The sequence below is a fragment of the Giraffa tippelskirchi genome, chromosome 1, assembly GCF_054371585.1.
Source record: "Giraffa tippelskirchi isolate mGirTip1 chromosome 1, T2T-mGirTip1v1.2.pri, whole genome shotgun sequence".
NCBI lineage: Eukaryota > Metazoa > Chordata > Mammalia > Artiodactyla > Giraffidae > Giraffa > Giraffa tippelskirchi.
The window spans coordinates 115,899,617-115,917,225 of NC_137275.1; positions in this window are offsets into that span (position 1 = coordinate 115,899,617).

A 17,609-nucleotide genomic window follows, 5' to 3' on the forward strand; every position below is an offset into this window, starting at 1 on the left:
TTAATATTTAGATTTAAGCCATTTCTTTCACTCTACTCCTTCACCCTCATCAAGAGGCTCTTTAGTTCCTCTTCGCTTTCTGCCATTAGAGTGGTATCATCCACATATCAGAGGTTGTTGATGTTTCTCCCACCTGTCTTGATTCTAGCTTGTAACTCATCCAGCCTTGCATTTCTCATGATGTGCTCAGTGTATAGATTAAACAAACAGGGTGACAGCAGACAGCCCTGTCATACTATTTTCTCAATCTTGAACCAATTAGTTGTTCCATACAGGGTTCTAACTGTTGCTTCTTGACCCACATACAGGTTTCTCAGGAAACAGATGAGATGATCTGGTATTCTCATCTCTTTAAAAGCTTTCCACAGTTTATAATGATCCAAACAGTCAAAGCTTTGGAGTAGCTGAGGAAGCAGAGGTAGGTGTTTTTCTGGAATTCCCTACCTTTCTCTATGATCCAGAGAATGTTGGCAATTTGATCTATGGCTCCTCTTTCTTTCCTAAATCCAGCTTGGACATCTGGAAGTTCTTGGTTTGCATAATGCTGAAGCCTAGCATGCAAGATTTTAAGCATAACCTTACTAGCATGCTTTAAGCATAGACCTGTTTAAGCATAGACCTCTATCTTTAAGCATAGACCTTACTAGACCTGGACATGAAACAACAGACTGGTTCTAAATTGGGAAAGGAGTACATCAAGGCTGTATATTGTCCTTCTGTTTATTTAACTTATCTGCAGAGTTCAGTTCAGTTCAGTCACTCAGTCATGTCCGACTCTTTGTGACCCCCTGAATTGCAGCACCCCAGGCCTCTCTGTCCATCACCAACTCCCGGAGTCTACCCAAACCCATGTCCATCGAGTCGGTTATGCCATCCAACCATCTCATCCTCTGTCGTCCCCTTCTCCTCCTGCCCCCAATTCTACCCATCATTAGGGTCTTTTCCAATGAGTCAACCCTTCGCATGAGGTGGCCAAAGTATTGGAGTTTCAGCTTCAACATCAGACCTTCCAGTGAACACCCAGGATTCATCTCATTTAGGATGGATTGATTGGATCTCCTTGCAGTCCAAGGGACTCTCAAGAGTCTTCTCCAACACCACAGTTCAAAAGCATCAATTCTGTGGCGCTCAGCTTTCTTCACCGTCCAACTCTCACATCCATACATGACCACTGGAAAAACCATAGCCTTGACTAGACAGACTTTTGTTGGCAAAGTAACGTCTCTGCTTTTAAATATGCTATCTAGGTTGGCCAGAGTACATCATGAGAAATGTCATGCTGGATGAAGCACAAGCTGGAATCAACACTGCTGGCAGAAATTTCAATAACCTCTAATATACAGATGACACCACCATTATGGGAGAAAGTAAAGAAGAACTAAAGAGCCTCTTGATGAAAGTGAAAGGGGAGAGTGAAAAAGCTGGCTTAAAACTCAACATTCAAAAAACTAACACCATGGCATCCGGTCTCATTACTTCATGGCAAATAGATGGGGAAACAATGGAGACAGTGACAGATTTGATTTTGGAGGGCTCCAAAATCACTTCAGATGGTGACTTCAGCCATGAAATTAAAAGATGCTTGCTCCTTGGAAGAAAAGCTATGACCAATCTAGACAGCATATTAAAAAGCAGAGACATTACTTTGCTGACAAAGGTCCATCTAGTCAAAGCTTTGGTTTTTCCAGTAGTCATGTGTGGATGTGAGAGTTGGACTATAAAGAAAGCTGAGCACCGAAGAATTGATGCTTTTGAACTGTGGTGTTAGAGAAGACTCTTGAGAATCCCTTGGAATGCAAGGAGATCCAAGCAGTCCATCCTAAAGGAAATCAGTCCTGAATATTTATTGGACGGACTGATGCTGAAGCTGAAACTCTAATACTTTGGCCACCTGATTCAAAGAGCTGACTCGCTAGAAAAGACCCTGATGCTGGGAAAGATTGAAGGCAGGAGGAGAAGGGGATGACAGAGGATGAGTTGGTTGGATGGCATCACTGACTCCATGGACTTGAGTTTGAGCAAGCTCCAGGAGTTGGTGATCCACAGGGAAGCCTGACGTGCTGCAGTCCATGGGATTGCAAAGAGTCAGACACGACTGAGTGACTGAACTGACCTGAACTACAAGCATGGGAGATGAGTGCAATTGTCCCATGGTTAGCACATTCTTTAGTACTACTCTTCTTTTGAATCAGTATGAGGATTGATCTTCATGGATCACTGCCTTGTCATGGTGAAGGGGCCTGTGAAACTCGATGAAGCTATGAGCCATGCCCTGTAGGGCCACCCAAGATGACGGATCAGAGCACAGAGTTCTGACAAAACGTGATCCACTGGAGGAAGGAATGGCAAACCACCCCAATGTACTTTCTGTGAGAATCTCATGAACTGTATAAAAGTACAAAGCACTTGTAATATGTTCCTATTTATGTAAAAACAAAAATACGTGTATGCTTCCATATAATAAGTTCAAGAAAAAATACTTTATGAATACATAATACTGTTAACAGTAGACACACGAGAAATATGTAGAGTGCATGTGTCTGTATTTTTTAAAGATTAAGTTCATGCATTGTTTTTATGATAAGATAGTTGTAAGAGTTCATAGGGTAGGCTGCAAGTGAAAATAATAGCATAAAATTTAACATTATATTAAACAAATTTTACAGATTTGGTTAATTACTCTTCCTTGAACAGATTTCTTTGCTTGTCTTCTATGACATCACTCCTAGGTGACATGTATTTTTCACGTAAATCCCTTGTCATTCCTGATTCTTTTGTTACCATTGTCTCTTTCCCTCTCTCCTAAAGATTTGTGTTGGACCTATTTATCCCCCTCGATGTACAGAGTTTATCCAGATATACTCCAGATCTACTTATATGTCCCCCTCCCTCTGACTTCACTTACATCTCTATGCTGATGACTCACAGATTTATTTGTCAGCACAAACTCCTTTTCTGAATCTCAGATCAATACATTTAGTTCCCTCCAAGAATAATGCTCCTCAGGAGAGAGACTCAGGAGGGAGTGGATATATGTATACATATAGCTGATGCACTTTGTTGTACAGCAGAAACTAACACAACCTTGTAAAGCAATTATAGTTCAAAAATAGTAAATGAAGAAAATAATGTACTTCACCTTCAATGTGCACAAAAATAGCCTCTTACCCTCAATTAATCCTATCCATTGCCGGTATTTTTCTTCTCAGTGAATATCATTAAAGATCCCCAGGAGACACCAGACAAATGTGGGTGCTTACACAAGGAATGCAGGTTTCTCAGCAGAGGTGGTCTGGGAGGGCAGACATGGAAGACAGGCTTGGGTGAGGTGACTGTGGAGACGGTTCACAGAAGTTGTTCTGGTTCTGTATTGGGTGTGTTCATTAGGGTGGGTCTGTAACTGCGTATCTTAATACTTCATATATATGGGGCAGGAAGGATGGAGTAGGCAGGAGGATGCTGTGGTTGGTGGAGAAGCAACAGTCTTGTACTCATGTTTGCTGGAAGGAGGTGATGATTCTTGACCATTTATTTGGGTTGTATGCTGTTCTTACTCTGTCTGTGCTCGGTTATGCCTGCAGTCATGATTCTGTCTTTTACCATCATGATCACAGAGAAACCTGCTGATGTTGATGTCCTGTGCAATATTTAGGTTCAGCAGGAAGTTGGCTCTTTCTTCAAAAGATGTCAGAGTAGACGAATGTGAATTAATCTTCTGCGAGAACACCAAAACAGCAACTAGCTGCTGACAGGAGAATGTTGTATCCCACCAAAAAATGATACTCTGTGTACAAGATCAAAGCAGAAGCCCCAACAAGATGGTAGGAGGGGCTCAATTGCATTTAAAATCAAATTTCATACCCGCCAGAGATGCTCAGAGGGCACAAACAAAACCTTGTGTGACCAGGACCCAGGGAAAGAGCCGTGACCTCCACAAGAGACTGAGCCAGACCTGCCTTTGAGTGAGCGTCTCCTGAAGAGGAATGGGTCAGCAGTGGCTTGCTTCAGGGACAGGGGCTCTGCCTGTAGCAATCCTGGGAGGCATAGCATGCTGGCATAAGTCCTCTTGGAGGAGATTGCCACTAGCTCTACTACAGAGCTGCTGAGCAGGCAACCCACAAACAGGAGAACAATTATGCCAAAGAAGTTCTCATACTGTTGCAAAAAGTTCTAGGTCCCACAACAGATTTCCCATCCTGGGGATCCGGCAAAGGGACTGAGAACCCCCAGGGAATTTGACTTTGAAGGCCAGTGGGATTTGATTACAGAACTTCTACAGGACTGGGGAAATGGAGACTCTTGGAGGGCTCAAACAAAACCTTGTTCTCACCAGGACCCAGGAGAGAGTAACACTGACTCCCACAAGAGACTGAGCCAGACTTGCCTGTGAGGGCCCAGGCGACTCCAGCGGAGGCGTGGGCCAACAGTGACCTGCCACGGGGTCAGTGGCACTGACTACAAAGGTCCTGGGAGCCATGGTATGCTGGCATAAGTCGTTTGGAAGGAGGTTGCCATTCCCACCATTACACCTACCAAAGTTTGGCTTCAGGCCAAACTACAAGGAGGAAACACAGCCCCACCCATCAGAAGAAAACTGGATTGAAGATTTACTGAGCGTGCCCTTGGCCACCAGACTAGACTCAGTTTCCCCCACAGCCAGTCCCTCCCATCAGAAAGCTTTTACAAGCCTCTTATTCTCATCTATCAGAGGGCAGACAGAATGAAAACCACAACCACAAAAAACTAACCATGGATCACATGGATCACAGGCTTGTCTAACTCAATGGAACTATGAACCATGCCATGTAGGGCCGCCCAAGATGGGTGGGTCATGGTGGGAAGTTCTGACAAAACATGGCCCACTGGAGATGGGAATGGCAAACCACTTCAGCATTCCTACCTTGAGAACCCCATGAACAGTAGGAAAAGGGAAAAATATAGCACACTGAAAGATGGACTCCCCAGGTCTGTAGATCCTCAGCATGATGTTGGAGAAGAGCAGAGGAATAGCTCCAGAAGGAATGAAGAAGTTGAGCCAAAGTGGAAACAATATCCAGTTGTGGATGTGTCTGGTGGTGAAAGTAAAGTCAAATGTCATAAGACCAATATTGCACAGGAATCTAGAATGTAAGCTCCATAAATCAATGTACATTAGAAGTGGTCAAATAAGAAATGACAAGAGCGAACGCTGACATTTTAGGAGTAAGTGAACTAAAATGCCAGTGAATTTGGAAAACTCAGCAGTGGCCACAGGACTGGAAAAGGTCAGTTTTCGTTCCAATCCCAAAGAAAGGCAATGCCAAAGAATGCTCAAACTACCACACAATTGCACTCATCTCACATGCTAGTAAAATAATGCTCAAAATTCTCCAAGCCAGGCTTCAGCAATACATGAACTGTGAACTTACAGATGTTCAAGCTGGTTTTAGAAAAGGCAGAGGATTGCCAATATCCACTGAATCATCGAAAAAGCAAGAGAGTCCCAGAAAAACATCTATTTCTGCTTTATTGACTATGCCAAAGCCTTTGACTGTGTGGATCACAATAAACTGTGGAAAATTCTGAAAGAGATGAGAATACCAGACCACCTGACCTGTCTCTTGAGAAACCTGTATGCAGGTCAGGAAGCAGCAGTTAGAACTGGGCATGGAACAACAGACTGGTTCCAAATAGGAAAAGGAGTACGTCAAGGCTGTATATTGTCACCCTGCTTATTTAACTTATATGCAGAGTACATCATGAGAAACGCTGGGCTGGAAGAAACACAAGCTGGAATCAAGATTGCTGGGAGAAATATCAATAAGCTCAGATATGCAGAGGACACCACCCTTATGGCAGAAAGTGAAGAAGAACTAAAGAGTCTCTTGATGAAAGGGAAAGAGGAGAGTGAAAAACTTGGCTTAAAGCTCAATGTTCAGGAAACTAAGATCATGGCATCTGGTCCCATCACTTCATGGGAAATAAATGGGGAAACAGTGGAAACAGTGTCAGACTTTATTTTTGGGGGCTCCAAAATCACTGCTGATGGTGATTGCAGCCATGAAATTAAAAGATGCTTACTCCTTGGAAGGAAGGTTATGGCCAACCTAGATACATGTTTAAAAGCAGAGACATTACTTTGCCAGCAAAGGTCTGTCTAGTCAAGGCTATGGTTTTTCCAGTGATCATGTATGGATGTGAGAGTTGGACGGTGAAGAAAGCTGAGCGCTGCAGAGTTGATGCTTTTGAACTGTGGTGTTGGAGAAGACTCTTGAAAGTCCCTTGGACTGCAAGGAGATCCAATCAATCCATCCTAAAGGAGATCAATCCTGGGTGTTCATTGGAAGGATTGATGTTGAAGCTGAAACTCCAATACTTTGGCCACCTCATGCGAAGAGTTGACTCATTGGAAAAGACCCTAATGCTGGGTAGGATTGGGGGCAGGAGGAGAAGGGGACGACAGAGGATGACATGGTTGGATGGCATCATTGTCTTGATGGTCATGGGTTTGGGTAGACTCTGGGAGTTGGTGATGGACAGAGAGGCCTGGTGTGCTGCAATTCATGGGATCACAAAGAGTCGGACACGACCGAGTGACTGAACTGAACTGAACTGAACTAAAATGGACCAGAAATGATGAATTTAATTTGGATGACCATTATATCTACTACTGTGGGCAAGAATCCATTAGAAGAAATGGAGTAGCCCTCACAGTTAATAAGAGTCCAAAATGCAGTTCTTGGGTGCAGTCTCAAAAAAGATAGAATGATTTTGATTTCTTTCCAAGGCAAACTATTCAATATTACAGTGCTCCAAGTCTATGCCCCAATGACTAATGTTGAAGAAGTTGAACTTGAACAGTTCTATGAAGACATACAAGATCTTCTAGAACAAAAACACCAGAACAAGATGTCTTTTTCATCATAGGGGATTGTAATGCAAAAGGAGGAAATCAAGAAATACTAGGGGTAACAGGCAAGTTTGGCCTTGGAGTACAAAATGAAGGAGGACAAAGGCTAACAGAGTTTTGCCAAGATAACACACTGGTCATAGCATACACACTCTTCCAACAACACAAGAGATGACTTCACACATGGACAACACCAGATGGTTAATAACAAAATCAGATTGATTTTATTCTTTGCAGATGAAGACAAAGAAGCTCTATATGGTCAGGAAAAACAAGACCAGGAGATGATTGTGGCTCAGATCATATGCTCCTTATTGCCAAATTCAGACTTAAATTGAAGAAAGTAGGGAGAATCACTAGGCCATCGAGGTATGGCCTAAATCAAATCCTTTGTGAATATACAGTGGAAGTGACAAATAGGTTCCAGGGATTAGATCTGATAGACAAAGCCCATGAAGAACTATGGACAGAGGTTTGTAACATTGTATGGAAAGTGGTAATCAAAATCATCCCCAAGAAAAAGAAATGCAAAAAGGCAGAATGGATGTCCGAGGCGGCCTTACAAATGGGTGATAAAAGAAAAGAAGTGAAAGGAAAAAGAGAAAAAGAAAGATATACCCATCTGAATGCAGAGTTCCAAAGAATAACAAGGAGAGATAAGAAAGCCTTCCTCAGTGATCAATGGAAAGAAATAGAGGAAAACTGTAGAATGGGAAAGATTAGAGATATCTTCAAGAAAATTAGAGATACCAAGGAAATATTTCATGCAAAGATGGACACAATAAAGGACAGAAACACTATGGACCTAATAGAAGCAAAGATATTAAGAAGAGGAGGCAAGAATACACAGAAAAACTGTACAAAAAAGATCTTAATCACCCAGGTAACCATGATGGTGTGATCACTCACCTAGATCTAGACATATTGGAGTGGGAAGTCAAATGGGACTTAGGAAGCATCATTATGAACAAAGCTAGAGGAGGTGGTGAAACTGCAGCTGAGCTATTTCAAATACAGAAGATAATGCTATTAAAGTGCTGCACTCAATATGCAAGCAAATTTGGAAAACTCAGTAGTGGCCACAGGACTGGAAAATGTCAGTTTTCATTCCAATCCCAAAGAAGAGCATTGCCAAAGAATATTCAAACTACCACAGAACTGCACTCATTTCACATGCTAGTAAAGTATTGCTCAAAATTCTCCAAGCCAGGTCTCAACAGTACGTGCATCAAGAACTTCCAGATGTTCAAGCTGGATTTAGAAAAGGCAGAGGAACCAGAGATCAAATTGTCAACATCCACTGGATCATAGAGAAAGCAAGGAAATTCAAGAAAATATCTACTTCTGCTTTATTAACTATACCAAAGCCTTTGACTGTGTGGATAACAACAAACTGTGGAAAATTCTTAAATAGATGGGAATATCAGACCACCTTACCTGCCTCCTATTAAACCTATATGGAGGTCAACAAGCAACAGTTAGAACCAGATATGAAACAACAGACTGGTTCAAAATTGGGAAAAGAGTACATCAAGGCTGTATATTGTCACCCTGCTTATTTACTTTATTTGCAGAGTGCGTCATGCGAAATTCTGGTATGGATGAAGCACAGGGTGAAATCAAGATTGCTGGGAGAAATATCAACAACCTCAGATATGTAGATGACACTACTCTTATGGCAGAAATTGAAGATGAACTAAAGACCCTCTTGATGAATGTGAAAGAGGAGAGTGAAAAAGCTGGCTTGAACTCAACATTTAAACGCTAAGATCATGCCATCCAGTCTCATCACTTCATGGCAAAAATGACGGGGAAACAATGGAAACAGTGACAGATTTTATTTTCTTGGCCTCCACAGTCACTGCAGATGGTGACTGAAGCCATGAAATTAAAATATGTTTGCTCCTTGGAGGAAAAGCTATCTCACACCTGCTGCTGCTGCTGCTAAGTCGCTTCAGCCGTGTCCGACTCTGCGCGACCCCTTAGATGGCAGCCCACCAGGCTCCACCATCCCTTGGATTCTCCAGGCAAGAATACTGGAGTGGGTTGCCATTTCCTTCTCCAGTGCATGAAAGGGAAAAGTGAAAGTGAAGTCGCTCAGTCGTGTCCGACTCTTAGTGACCCCATGGACTGTAGCCTACCAGGCTCCTCCGTCCATGGGATTTTCCAGGCAAGAGTACTGGAGTGGGGTGCCATTGCCTTCTCCATCTCACACCTAGGCAGGGTATTAACAAGTAGAGACATTACTTTGTTGACAAGTGTCTGTATCGTCAAGCTATGTTTTTTGCAGCAGTCATGTATGAATGTGACAGTGGACCATAAAGAAGGCTGAGTGCCGAAGGATTGTTGCTTTTGAACTGTGGTGTTGAAGAAGACTCTTAAGAGTCCCTTGGACTGCAAGGAGATGAAACAAGTCAATCCTAAAGGAAATCAATCCTGAATATTCATTGGAGGGACTGATGCTGTTTCTGAAGCTCTAATACTTTGGTCACTTGATGCAAAGAGTTGACTCATTGGAAAAGACCCTGATTTGGGGAAAGCTTGAAGGTAGGAGGAGAAGGAGATGATAGAGGATGAGATGGTTGAATGGTATCACTGACTCAATGGACCTGAATTTCAGCAATCTTTGGGAGATGGTGTAGGACAGGGAAGCCTGGCGTGCTGCAGTCCATGAAGTCATAAAGAGTCAGACATGACTGAGTGACTGAACAACAAGGAGGTTTGCATGGACAACTACTTAGCAACAGTAACAGTGGGTTGCCAATTTTTTCCCTCACAAGCCTAGATCTAGTTGCTGAAACAGGAAATCTGAAGATTGGTAGGAAGTTCACTTGATTTTCTGAAACAACTGTAAAATCCACCAACTTCTCCTTTTGCTTACTCCTTATACACTGTCTCTCACTTTTTCTACTGTGCTCAAATTGTGGCTCATCTCAATACTTTCATTTTGCTCTTTCTTTGCTGATATTATTGACTTATTTCAGAATGGCATTCCCTGTTAAACATACTCTTCCTTTAATAGCAGTATTTCTCTATCTTGTATGCCAGTTATGAACACCTTGAGAGGATTTAAGGAAATACTAGAACCACTCCCTTTCTTTAGAAGAAATAAGTGTACTAGTGTTGAATCACATTCATTTTGTTTAGCCGTATCTTTTAAATAAGCAGGAGCCTCATCAAGCAACTAAACCTCAAAAGGAGTGGTGACTAGCTGGAAGGAGCATGAAGAGCAGCAGAAAGAGATTTGTGAGAAAGAAAGAGCAGGAAGGGAGGAGGACTGAGTGGCCCTGGTGGCAGTTTATGGAGAGAAACCAAAGAGATCTGGCTTCTGAAGGGGAGGCACATTGGCTCACCCTGTGCCTGGGACTTATGGCTGAGAGACCAGGGTGAGAAAGTTACCTCTCAGGAAAAGTTCACTTTGGGTTATAAGAGCAGAAGCTCTCCCCATGTCTCCAGTTGTAACCAAGCAGGACCCCAAGGGATCTTCCTGGGACAGACCCCCCCCCAAGCCCTCCCCCTGCCTCTTGTCTGTAGAAAACTTTTAGCCTCCTAGGCCTTCCTTGAGTTCTGAAGAATAAATTTAGACAGAGAAATGAGAAAGTGCAGAAACAAAGGAAGATAGTCAATCAAGACAAAATAATAGTAGCTTAGCTCTTAAACAAAGTCAAGGATTTTTCGTTCCTCCTCAAGGGCTATAGATATTCTGAGCCATGCCCTTTGAGTGGTTTTGCAGATATTGAAATCCCTACCAGGTGGGAAAAATTGACTGTATGCTGACCATAAGCACATAGAACCAAGACAGGTTGAAACCAGAAGGTTGATGATGTTGACTTCCGATTATCTCACCACCAGAAGAATGTGCATGAGCTTATCACATGCCCCACGACCCTTTTCCCAGCATATAGCCCCTTCCTCTTTTCCCTCTAGAATCTCCCAGCAAAATATGGAGACTGAGGGAGTTGGTTCTTTGGGGCAAGACTCCACCTTCTTCCTTAGACTGTTGGCTTCCTTAATAAAGCTATTTTTCCTCTTACCCAGAGTTTTGTCAGGAGAACACATTGGTTATAGCAAACACACATTTTCCAACGACATGAGAGAGAACTCTACACATGGACATCACCATGTGGTCAATGTTAAATCAGATTCATTATGTTCTTTGCAGCCAAAGATGGAGAAGATCTATACAGTCAGTAAAACAAGACCTGGAGCTGACTGTGGCTCAGATCATGAGCTCCTTATTACAAAATTCAGGCTCAAAAAAGTAAGAGAGTTCCAGAAAAACATCTACTTCTACTTTATTGACTACTTCCCTCATAGCTCAGTTGGTAAAGAATCTGCCTGCAATGCAGGAAACCCCTATTCCTGGGTTGGGAAGATCCGCTGGAGAAGGGATAGACTACCCATTCCAGTATTCTTGGGCTTCCCTTGGGGCTCAGTTGGTAAAACAATCCGCCTGCAATGCGGGAGACCTGAGTTCGATTCCTGGGTTGGGAAGATCCCTGGAGAAGGGAAAGGCTACCCACTCCAGTATTCTGGCCTGGAGAATTCCATGAACTGTATAGTCCATGGGGTCTCAAAGAGTCGTACACGACTGAGCGACTTTCATTTTCACTTTCACTAAAGCCTTTGACTGTGTGGATCACGACAAACTGTGGAAAATTCTTAAAGAGATGGAAATACCAGACGACCTGACCAGCTTATTTAAAAGATACGGCTAAACAAAATGAATGTGATTGAATACTAGTACACTTATTTCTTCTAAAAATCTGTATGCATGTCAAGAAGTTTGTCACCCTGTTTATTTAACTTATATGCAGAGTACATCATGCGAAATGCCAACTTTATGAAACACAAGATGGAATCAAGATTGCCGGGAGAAATATCAATAACCTCAGATATGCAGATGACACCACCCTTATGGCAGAAAGTGAAGAAGAATTAAAGAGGCTCTTGATGAAGGTGAAAGGGTAGAGTGAAGATGTTGGCTTAGAACTCAGCATTCAAACATTAAGATCATGGCATCTGATTCTATCACTTCATGGCAAATGTATGGGGAAACAATGGAAATAGTGACAGACTTTATTTTGGGGGGCTCCAAAATCACTGCAGATGGTGACTGCAGCCATGAAATTAAAAGACACTTGCTCCTTGAAAGAAAAGCTATCTCACACCTAGACAAGATATTAAAAAGTGGAGACATTACTTTGCTGACAAAGGTCCATATAGTCAAAGCTATGGTTTTTCCAGTAGTCTTGTAGGGATGTGAGAGTTGAACCACAAAGAAGCTAAATGCCGAAGAATTGATGCTTTCAATTTGTGGTGCTGGAGAAAACTCTTGAGAGTCTCATGGACTGCAAGGACATCAAATCAGTCAAATCTGAAGGAAGTCAACCGTGAATAATTACTGGAGGGACAGATGCCAAAGCTGAAGCTCTGATACTTTAGCTACTTTATGCGAAGAGCCAAATCATTGGGGAAAAGACCCTGATGCTGGGAAAGATTGAAGGGAGAAGAAGAAGGGGATGGCAGAAGATGAGATGGTTAGATAGCATCATTTACTCAGTGGACATGAATTTGAGCAAAGTCCAGGAGATAGTGAAGGACAGAGGAGCCTTGCGTGCTGCAGTCCATGGGGTGGCAAAGAGTCAGACACAACTTAGTGAGTGAACAACAACAACAACCTCTTACCCAGTGCTTGTCTCTCAATGTTGGATTCTTGAATGATGAGCAGCCAGACGTGAGTTTGATAACAATGAAGCTGCAATTTCTCATCAGGGAGAACAAAGTCAAAAAGCTAATCAGCCAATTTTGCAATGTCTTTTGGTCCTGCTCAATGCCAGCCTTTGGCAAAGAAAGCATGTCCATTCCTCTGAGAAGTAAAAAATATGTGGGGTAGAAAGGACGGCTGTGGTTCAACAACCATGGCTAAGAGCTCTTTGATGATTGCATCTCTAAAGGTGAGGCTGGAGGGGGAGATTGATTATTAAAATGTCTTTTAAAATAAGAGAGATTTGTTTGTATCCTCTTGATTATCTTCCTTTAGACTGGTGTCTTAGGAAAAGCTGGTTATATATTCTTTTTGGTATACAAATTCTGATGGTATTTTGATTTGCTATTTACTGGATAACAACAGAAAACTAAGCACACAGGTCTGAAGTAATTGTATTCAAAATCACCACCCTAAATAAAGACCTTTCACCCTCATTCTCAACAGATGAACTTATAGATATATATACATATATAAGTTGAAGCTGTCAGGAGAAAATTATTTACTTCTCTATTTTCTTTCTCTCTCTAACTTCATTCATTCTTAAATTTTTGCATTTCATACACATAAAAATTGTTAATTTTATAAGAATAATCTGTCTGAAATCTTGAGCCAACCCTCTAGAGCAAGTTTCAATAAAAATTTTCAATAAAATCCCTGAGAGTTAACTTTCAGTCTTTCTGGTCTCTAATGCTACTCTGCCTTCTTCTTTACAACCCTTGAAAAGTGAGCTTTCAGTGGACAAGATCAGGTTGAATTTGGCCTCTGTCCTAGACCTCTGTGTATCCATTATTGCCTTTTCTCTCTTTTAAAAAAATCATTTTAATTGGAGAATAATTACTTTACATTTGTTGTGGTGGTTTTTGCCATACATCAACATGAACCAGCCACAGGCATACATGCGTCCCCGCTATCCAGAAACCCCCTCCCACCATCCTCCCCACCATATCTCTCTGGTTTTTCCCAGAGCACTGGCTTTGGGTGCCCTGCTTCATGCATCAAATTTGCACTGGCCATCCTTTCTTCTTTTCTTTTGACTCTTCTTGGCTCATTCATCCCATCACCACTTCCTACCGATCCCAACACCTAAAAATCTCCCTGGGTACTCCTGGCCAATTTCACTACTATTGCTTTTATCACCCTTGATTAGAATAGCTTCTTAAAAGAAAAATATTTATTTATTTATTTAGTAGTATTGGTCTTAGTTGCAGCACTCGAGATCTTTCATTATGGCTCATAGATTCTCTAGTTGTGGCACAGGGTTAGTTGCTCTGCAGGATGTGGGATCTTAGTTCCCTGACCAGGAATTGAACCTGTGTTCCCTGGATTATAAGGCAGATACTTAACCATTGGACCACCTGGGAAGTCCTTAGAACAGCTTCTTTGACCCCAATGTGGTGAATCCTAACTCATCATTTAAGATTCACTCCTGGGGTCACCTCCTCTGAGAAGCCCTCTCCCCTCTGTGGGGACTTGGCCCCTCCTGCCTTCTGAATTCTGTGACCTACACCTTACTTTTGTGCTTCTCAGCATTATCCATCTACATGAGTCCTATATCTTCTCCTCTCTAGAGTGTGAGCTCTTGAGTATTGTTTCATCCATTTTTACATCCTATGTGCAGTGTCTGGTTCACAGAAGAAGTACAGTAAGTGTTTTTTAAAAACAGTGGAAGAATACAAGGAGCATCTTTCCATCTCTCTGGATTATGGTTTCTGTTATTATGATATAAGCCTTGAGAGTAGGAGAATTGTGAAAATAATGCCAAGTAAATTAATTGTCTCAACAACTTCCTTAAATCTCATTTTAAGGATGACAGCTGTGGTTTCTCTTTCTAGGTTGACTTATTCTACTTCTAGTTCTACTTCTAACAGAGAGGACAGAATATGTTCTTTTCAAAGGGAATATGGCATTATCCCCTATTGTTAAAACAAATTAAAAGTGAGAAGAAAAAATAAGTTTAATTTTGTTAGAGATGAGGAAAATATATTCCAAATGAGGATGAATGGAGACTTATCTTCAGAAGGTTAATAATATACTTAGACATCCACTCATTTGATTATCTACTTAACAAGTACTATTAAGCATTTATTATGTGCTCAAAACTGCCTTGAGAGTTTAGCACTAATAAGGACTGGGCATGATTCTTTCTTTTTTGTAATATACCAGTTTCCCTGAATTCAAAATATCAGTCTACTTTTTTGCCTTATGATTTGCTGAAGCCATGAAATACAAATGTATTTTATGCCTAAAGTATGCTTGAAACATCAAAATATCTTCATAAATGGATCCTATTATCTCTTTCCCACTGGTAATGTTTTCTTTGTTTAAAAAGTAAGATTCAAATTTTCTTGCTTGATAAAAAGAAATGGACATTAAAAAAGATTCCAGGGAGCAATTTTACTTACAGGCTTATTTTTCTATCATTGGGAAATAGTTACAAAGAGGTTCTCCTTACTACCCCCATCCAAGCTTATGAAGAAAGGATAGTAAAAATAATTTGTAACCTATCTTTTTAAAAAAAAAAACAGCAATAAAACAGCAGTGGAGAACTTTTCAAAGTGAACTAAAGATGCTTTGGAACTGATTAGGATAAAAATAATATTTCTATACAACATTTGGTTATTTTGCCTTAACTTGTTAATTTCCCAATCTATCACCTTTTGAATCAGTTTTTGGAGCTGGAGAAAACTCTTGAGAGTCCCTTGGACAGCAAGGAAATCAGACTAGTCAATCCTAAAGGAAATTGAAAGTGAAAGTTAAAGTCACTCAGTCGTGTCCGATTCTTTGCAACCCATGGACTATAGAGTCATGGAATTCTCCAGGCCAGAATACTGGAGTGGGTAGCCTTTCCCTTCTCCAGGGGATCTTTCCAACCCAGGGATCGAACCCAGGTCTCCTGCATTTCCGGAGGATTCTTTACCAGCTGAGACATAGAAATCAACTCATATTCACTGGAATGACTGATGCTGAAGCTGAAGCTCCAATACTTTGGCCACCTGATGGAAAAAACAGACTCATTGGAAAAGGCCCTGATGCTGGGAAAGATTGAAGGCAAGAGGAGAAGAGGGATGACAGAGGATGAGATGGTTGGATGGCATCACCAACTCAATGAACATGAGTTTGAGCAAACTCTGGGACATAGTGAAGGACAGGGAAGCTTGGCATGCTTCTGTTCATGGGGTCATGAAGAGTTGGACACAACTTAGTGACTGAACAACAGCAACATAAAACCAGGACACCCAAGATAAGCAGACTTTAGCACTTTATATCATTTATCTGCTAAGAAACTGCTTAGTCAGAGGTGAGGTTCCATGAGAAGTCAACTGTGAGACTGTGATTGGCTTGCATGGAGTCAGGGAGTGTTCTCAAGATTAGAAGAGGTGGGGGAGAGAAAGAGGCAGGACCCAGGAGGGAATCACCATGGAAACACTAGCTAATCACACAGGGAATTGGCCTGAATATGGGCAATAAAGATATGCCTTCACAGCCCTTCCTATACCTGAGGACCAATCAGAGAGCTGCTTATGAAAGGAGTGTTATGTCGGGCAAGGATGTTGTCTTTAGCCAAGGGTGGTCACCTGGAGGGGGATCCCATGACCCAATAACTGTCAGTCTTCCTAGATTCCAGGGAAGAGTTCTTCCATCTTGAAGTGGGAGGTCCAGACAGTGCAAATCCCGATGCACTGAATGGGTTGAATGAGGAGACAGATGACTGAAGACCCAGGTGACCTTCAGTTTATGTAGACCACACCATGGCATTGAGGTTAGGAGATGAAGAAGTTAAGTATTTGTGTCACCAGGCAATTTAATAAACAAACTGGTGAGATGTTGTGTTTGCGTATATGTACAACTGCCCTGTGACATCATCCAGCCTCTCTCAACTAGTTGAATGAATTAATAATCCATTAATTATTATAATAATGCATTAATTCCTCAAGCTATTCTGAAATGATCTCTGAGAAAGGATTTTGGGGGATTTTTGCTTTAAGAGCACCTTAAATTTTGAAATTTTTAAATGGTCTTAAAATATTTTCATGATTTTATGAAATTTCAGATTATAGGTGGTTAACCTCACACTAAAAAACTGATGGGAGTATTATTGACTGAACAAAAAAGATGGAACTTCAGGCTTGGTATGCTAAATTTACTTAGTCCTTGATGATAAAGTGAAAAAGATGATTTATTTGAATTAGTGTAAATAAAGAGGTAATTCAGTCCTTTGAACATGAAAGGGTTGTTTCTTTTTTATCTTTCATTTTTCCTGGAAGAAAAGGGAACTGAACTCTGGGAGATTCTTCAGTCTTCAACTGTGAAGTTAGGCTGTCAGAGGACTGCAATCCACATCCTCCTCAAATCTTGTATACTGACTTTGTATATTTTGTAGTTTGTAAAAATTTTAAAAAAAATAAATAAAAATAAAAAGCAGAGACATTACTTTGCCAACAAAGGTTTGTCCAATCAAAGCTATGGTTTTTCCAATAGTCATGTATGGATTTGAGAGTTGGACTATAAAGAAAGCTGAGCACTGAAGAATTGATGCTATTGAACTGTGGTGTTGGAGACGACTCTTGAGAGACCCTTGGAGTGGAAGGAGATCAAACCAGTTAATCCTAAAAGAAATCAGTTCTGAATATTCATTGGAACAACTGATTCTGAAGCTGAAACTCCAGTATTTTGGCTACCTGATGCAAAGAAATGACTTGTTTGAAAATATCCTGATGCTGGGAAATATTGAAGATGGGAGAAGGGGACAACAGAAGATGAGATGGTTGGATGGCATCACCTACTTGATGACATGAGTTTGGAAAACAAATACCAGAGAGACAGAAAGAAGATTAGACAGTACAAGATTATTATCCTTCTGGTTTTGGTTTATAGGTTGATTATTATAATTTGATTGCCCATAGCAGTGACTAAAATCTGACACACAGTAGAGAATAAATCTTGAAATCA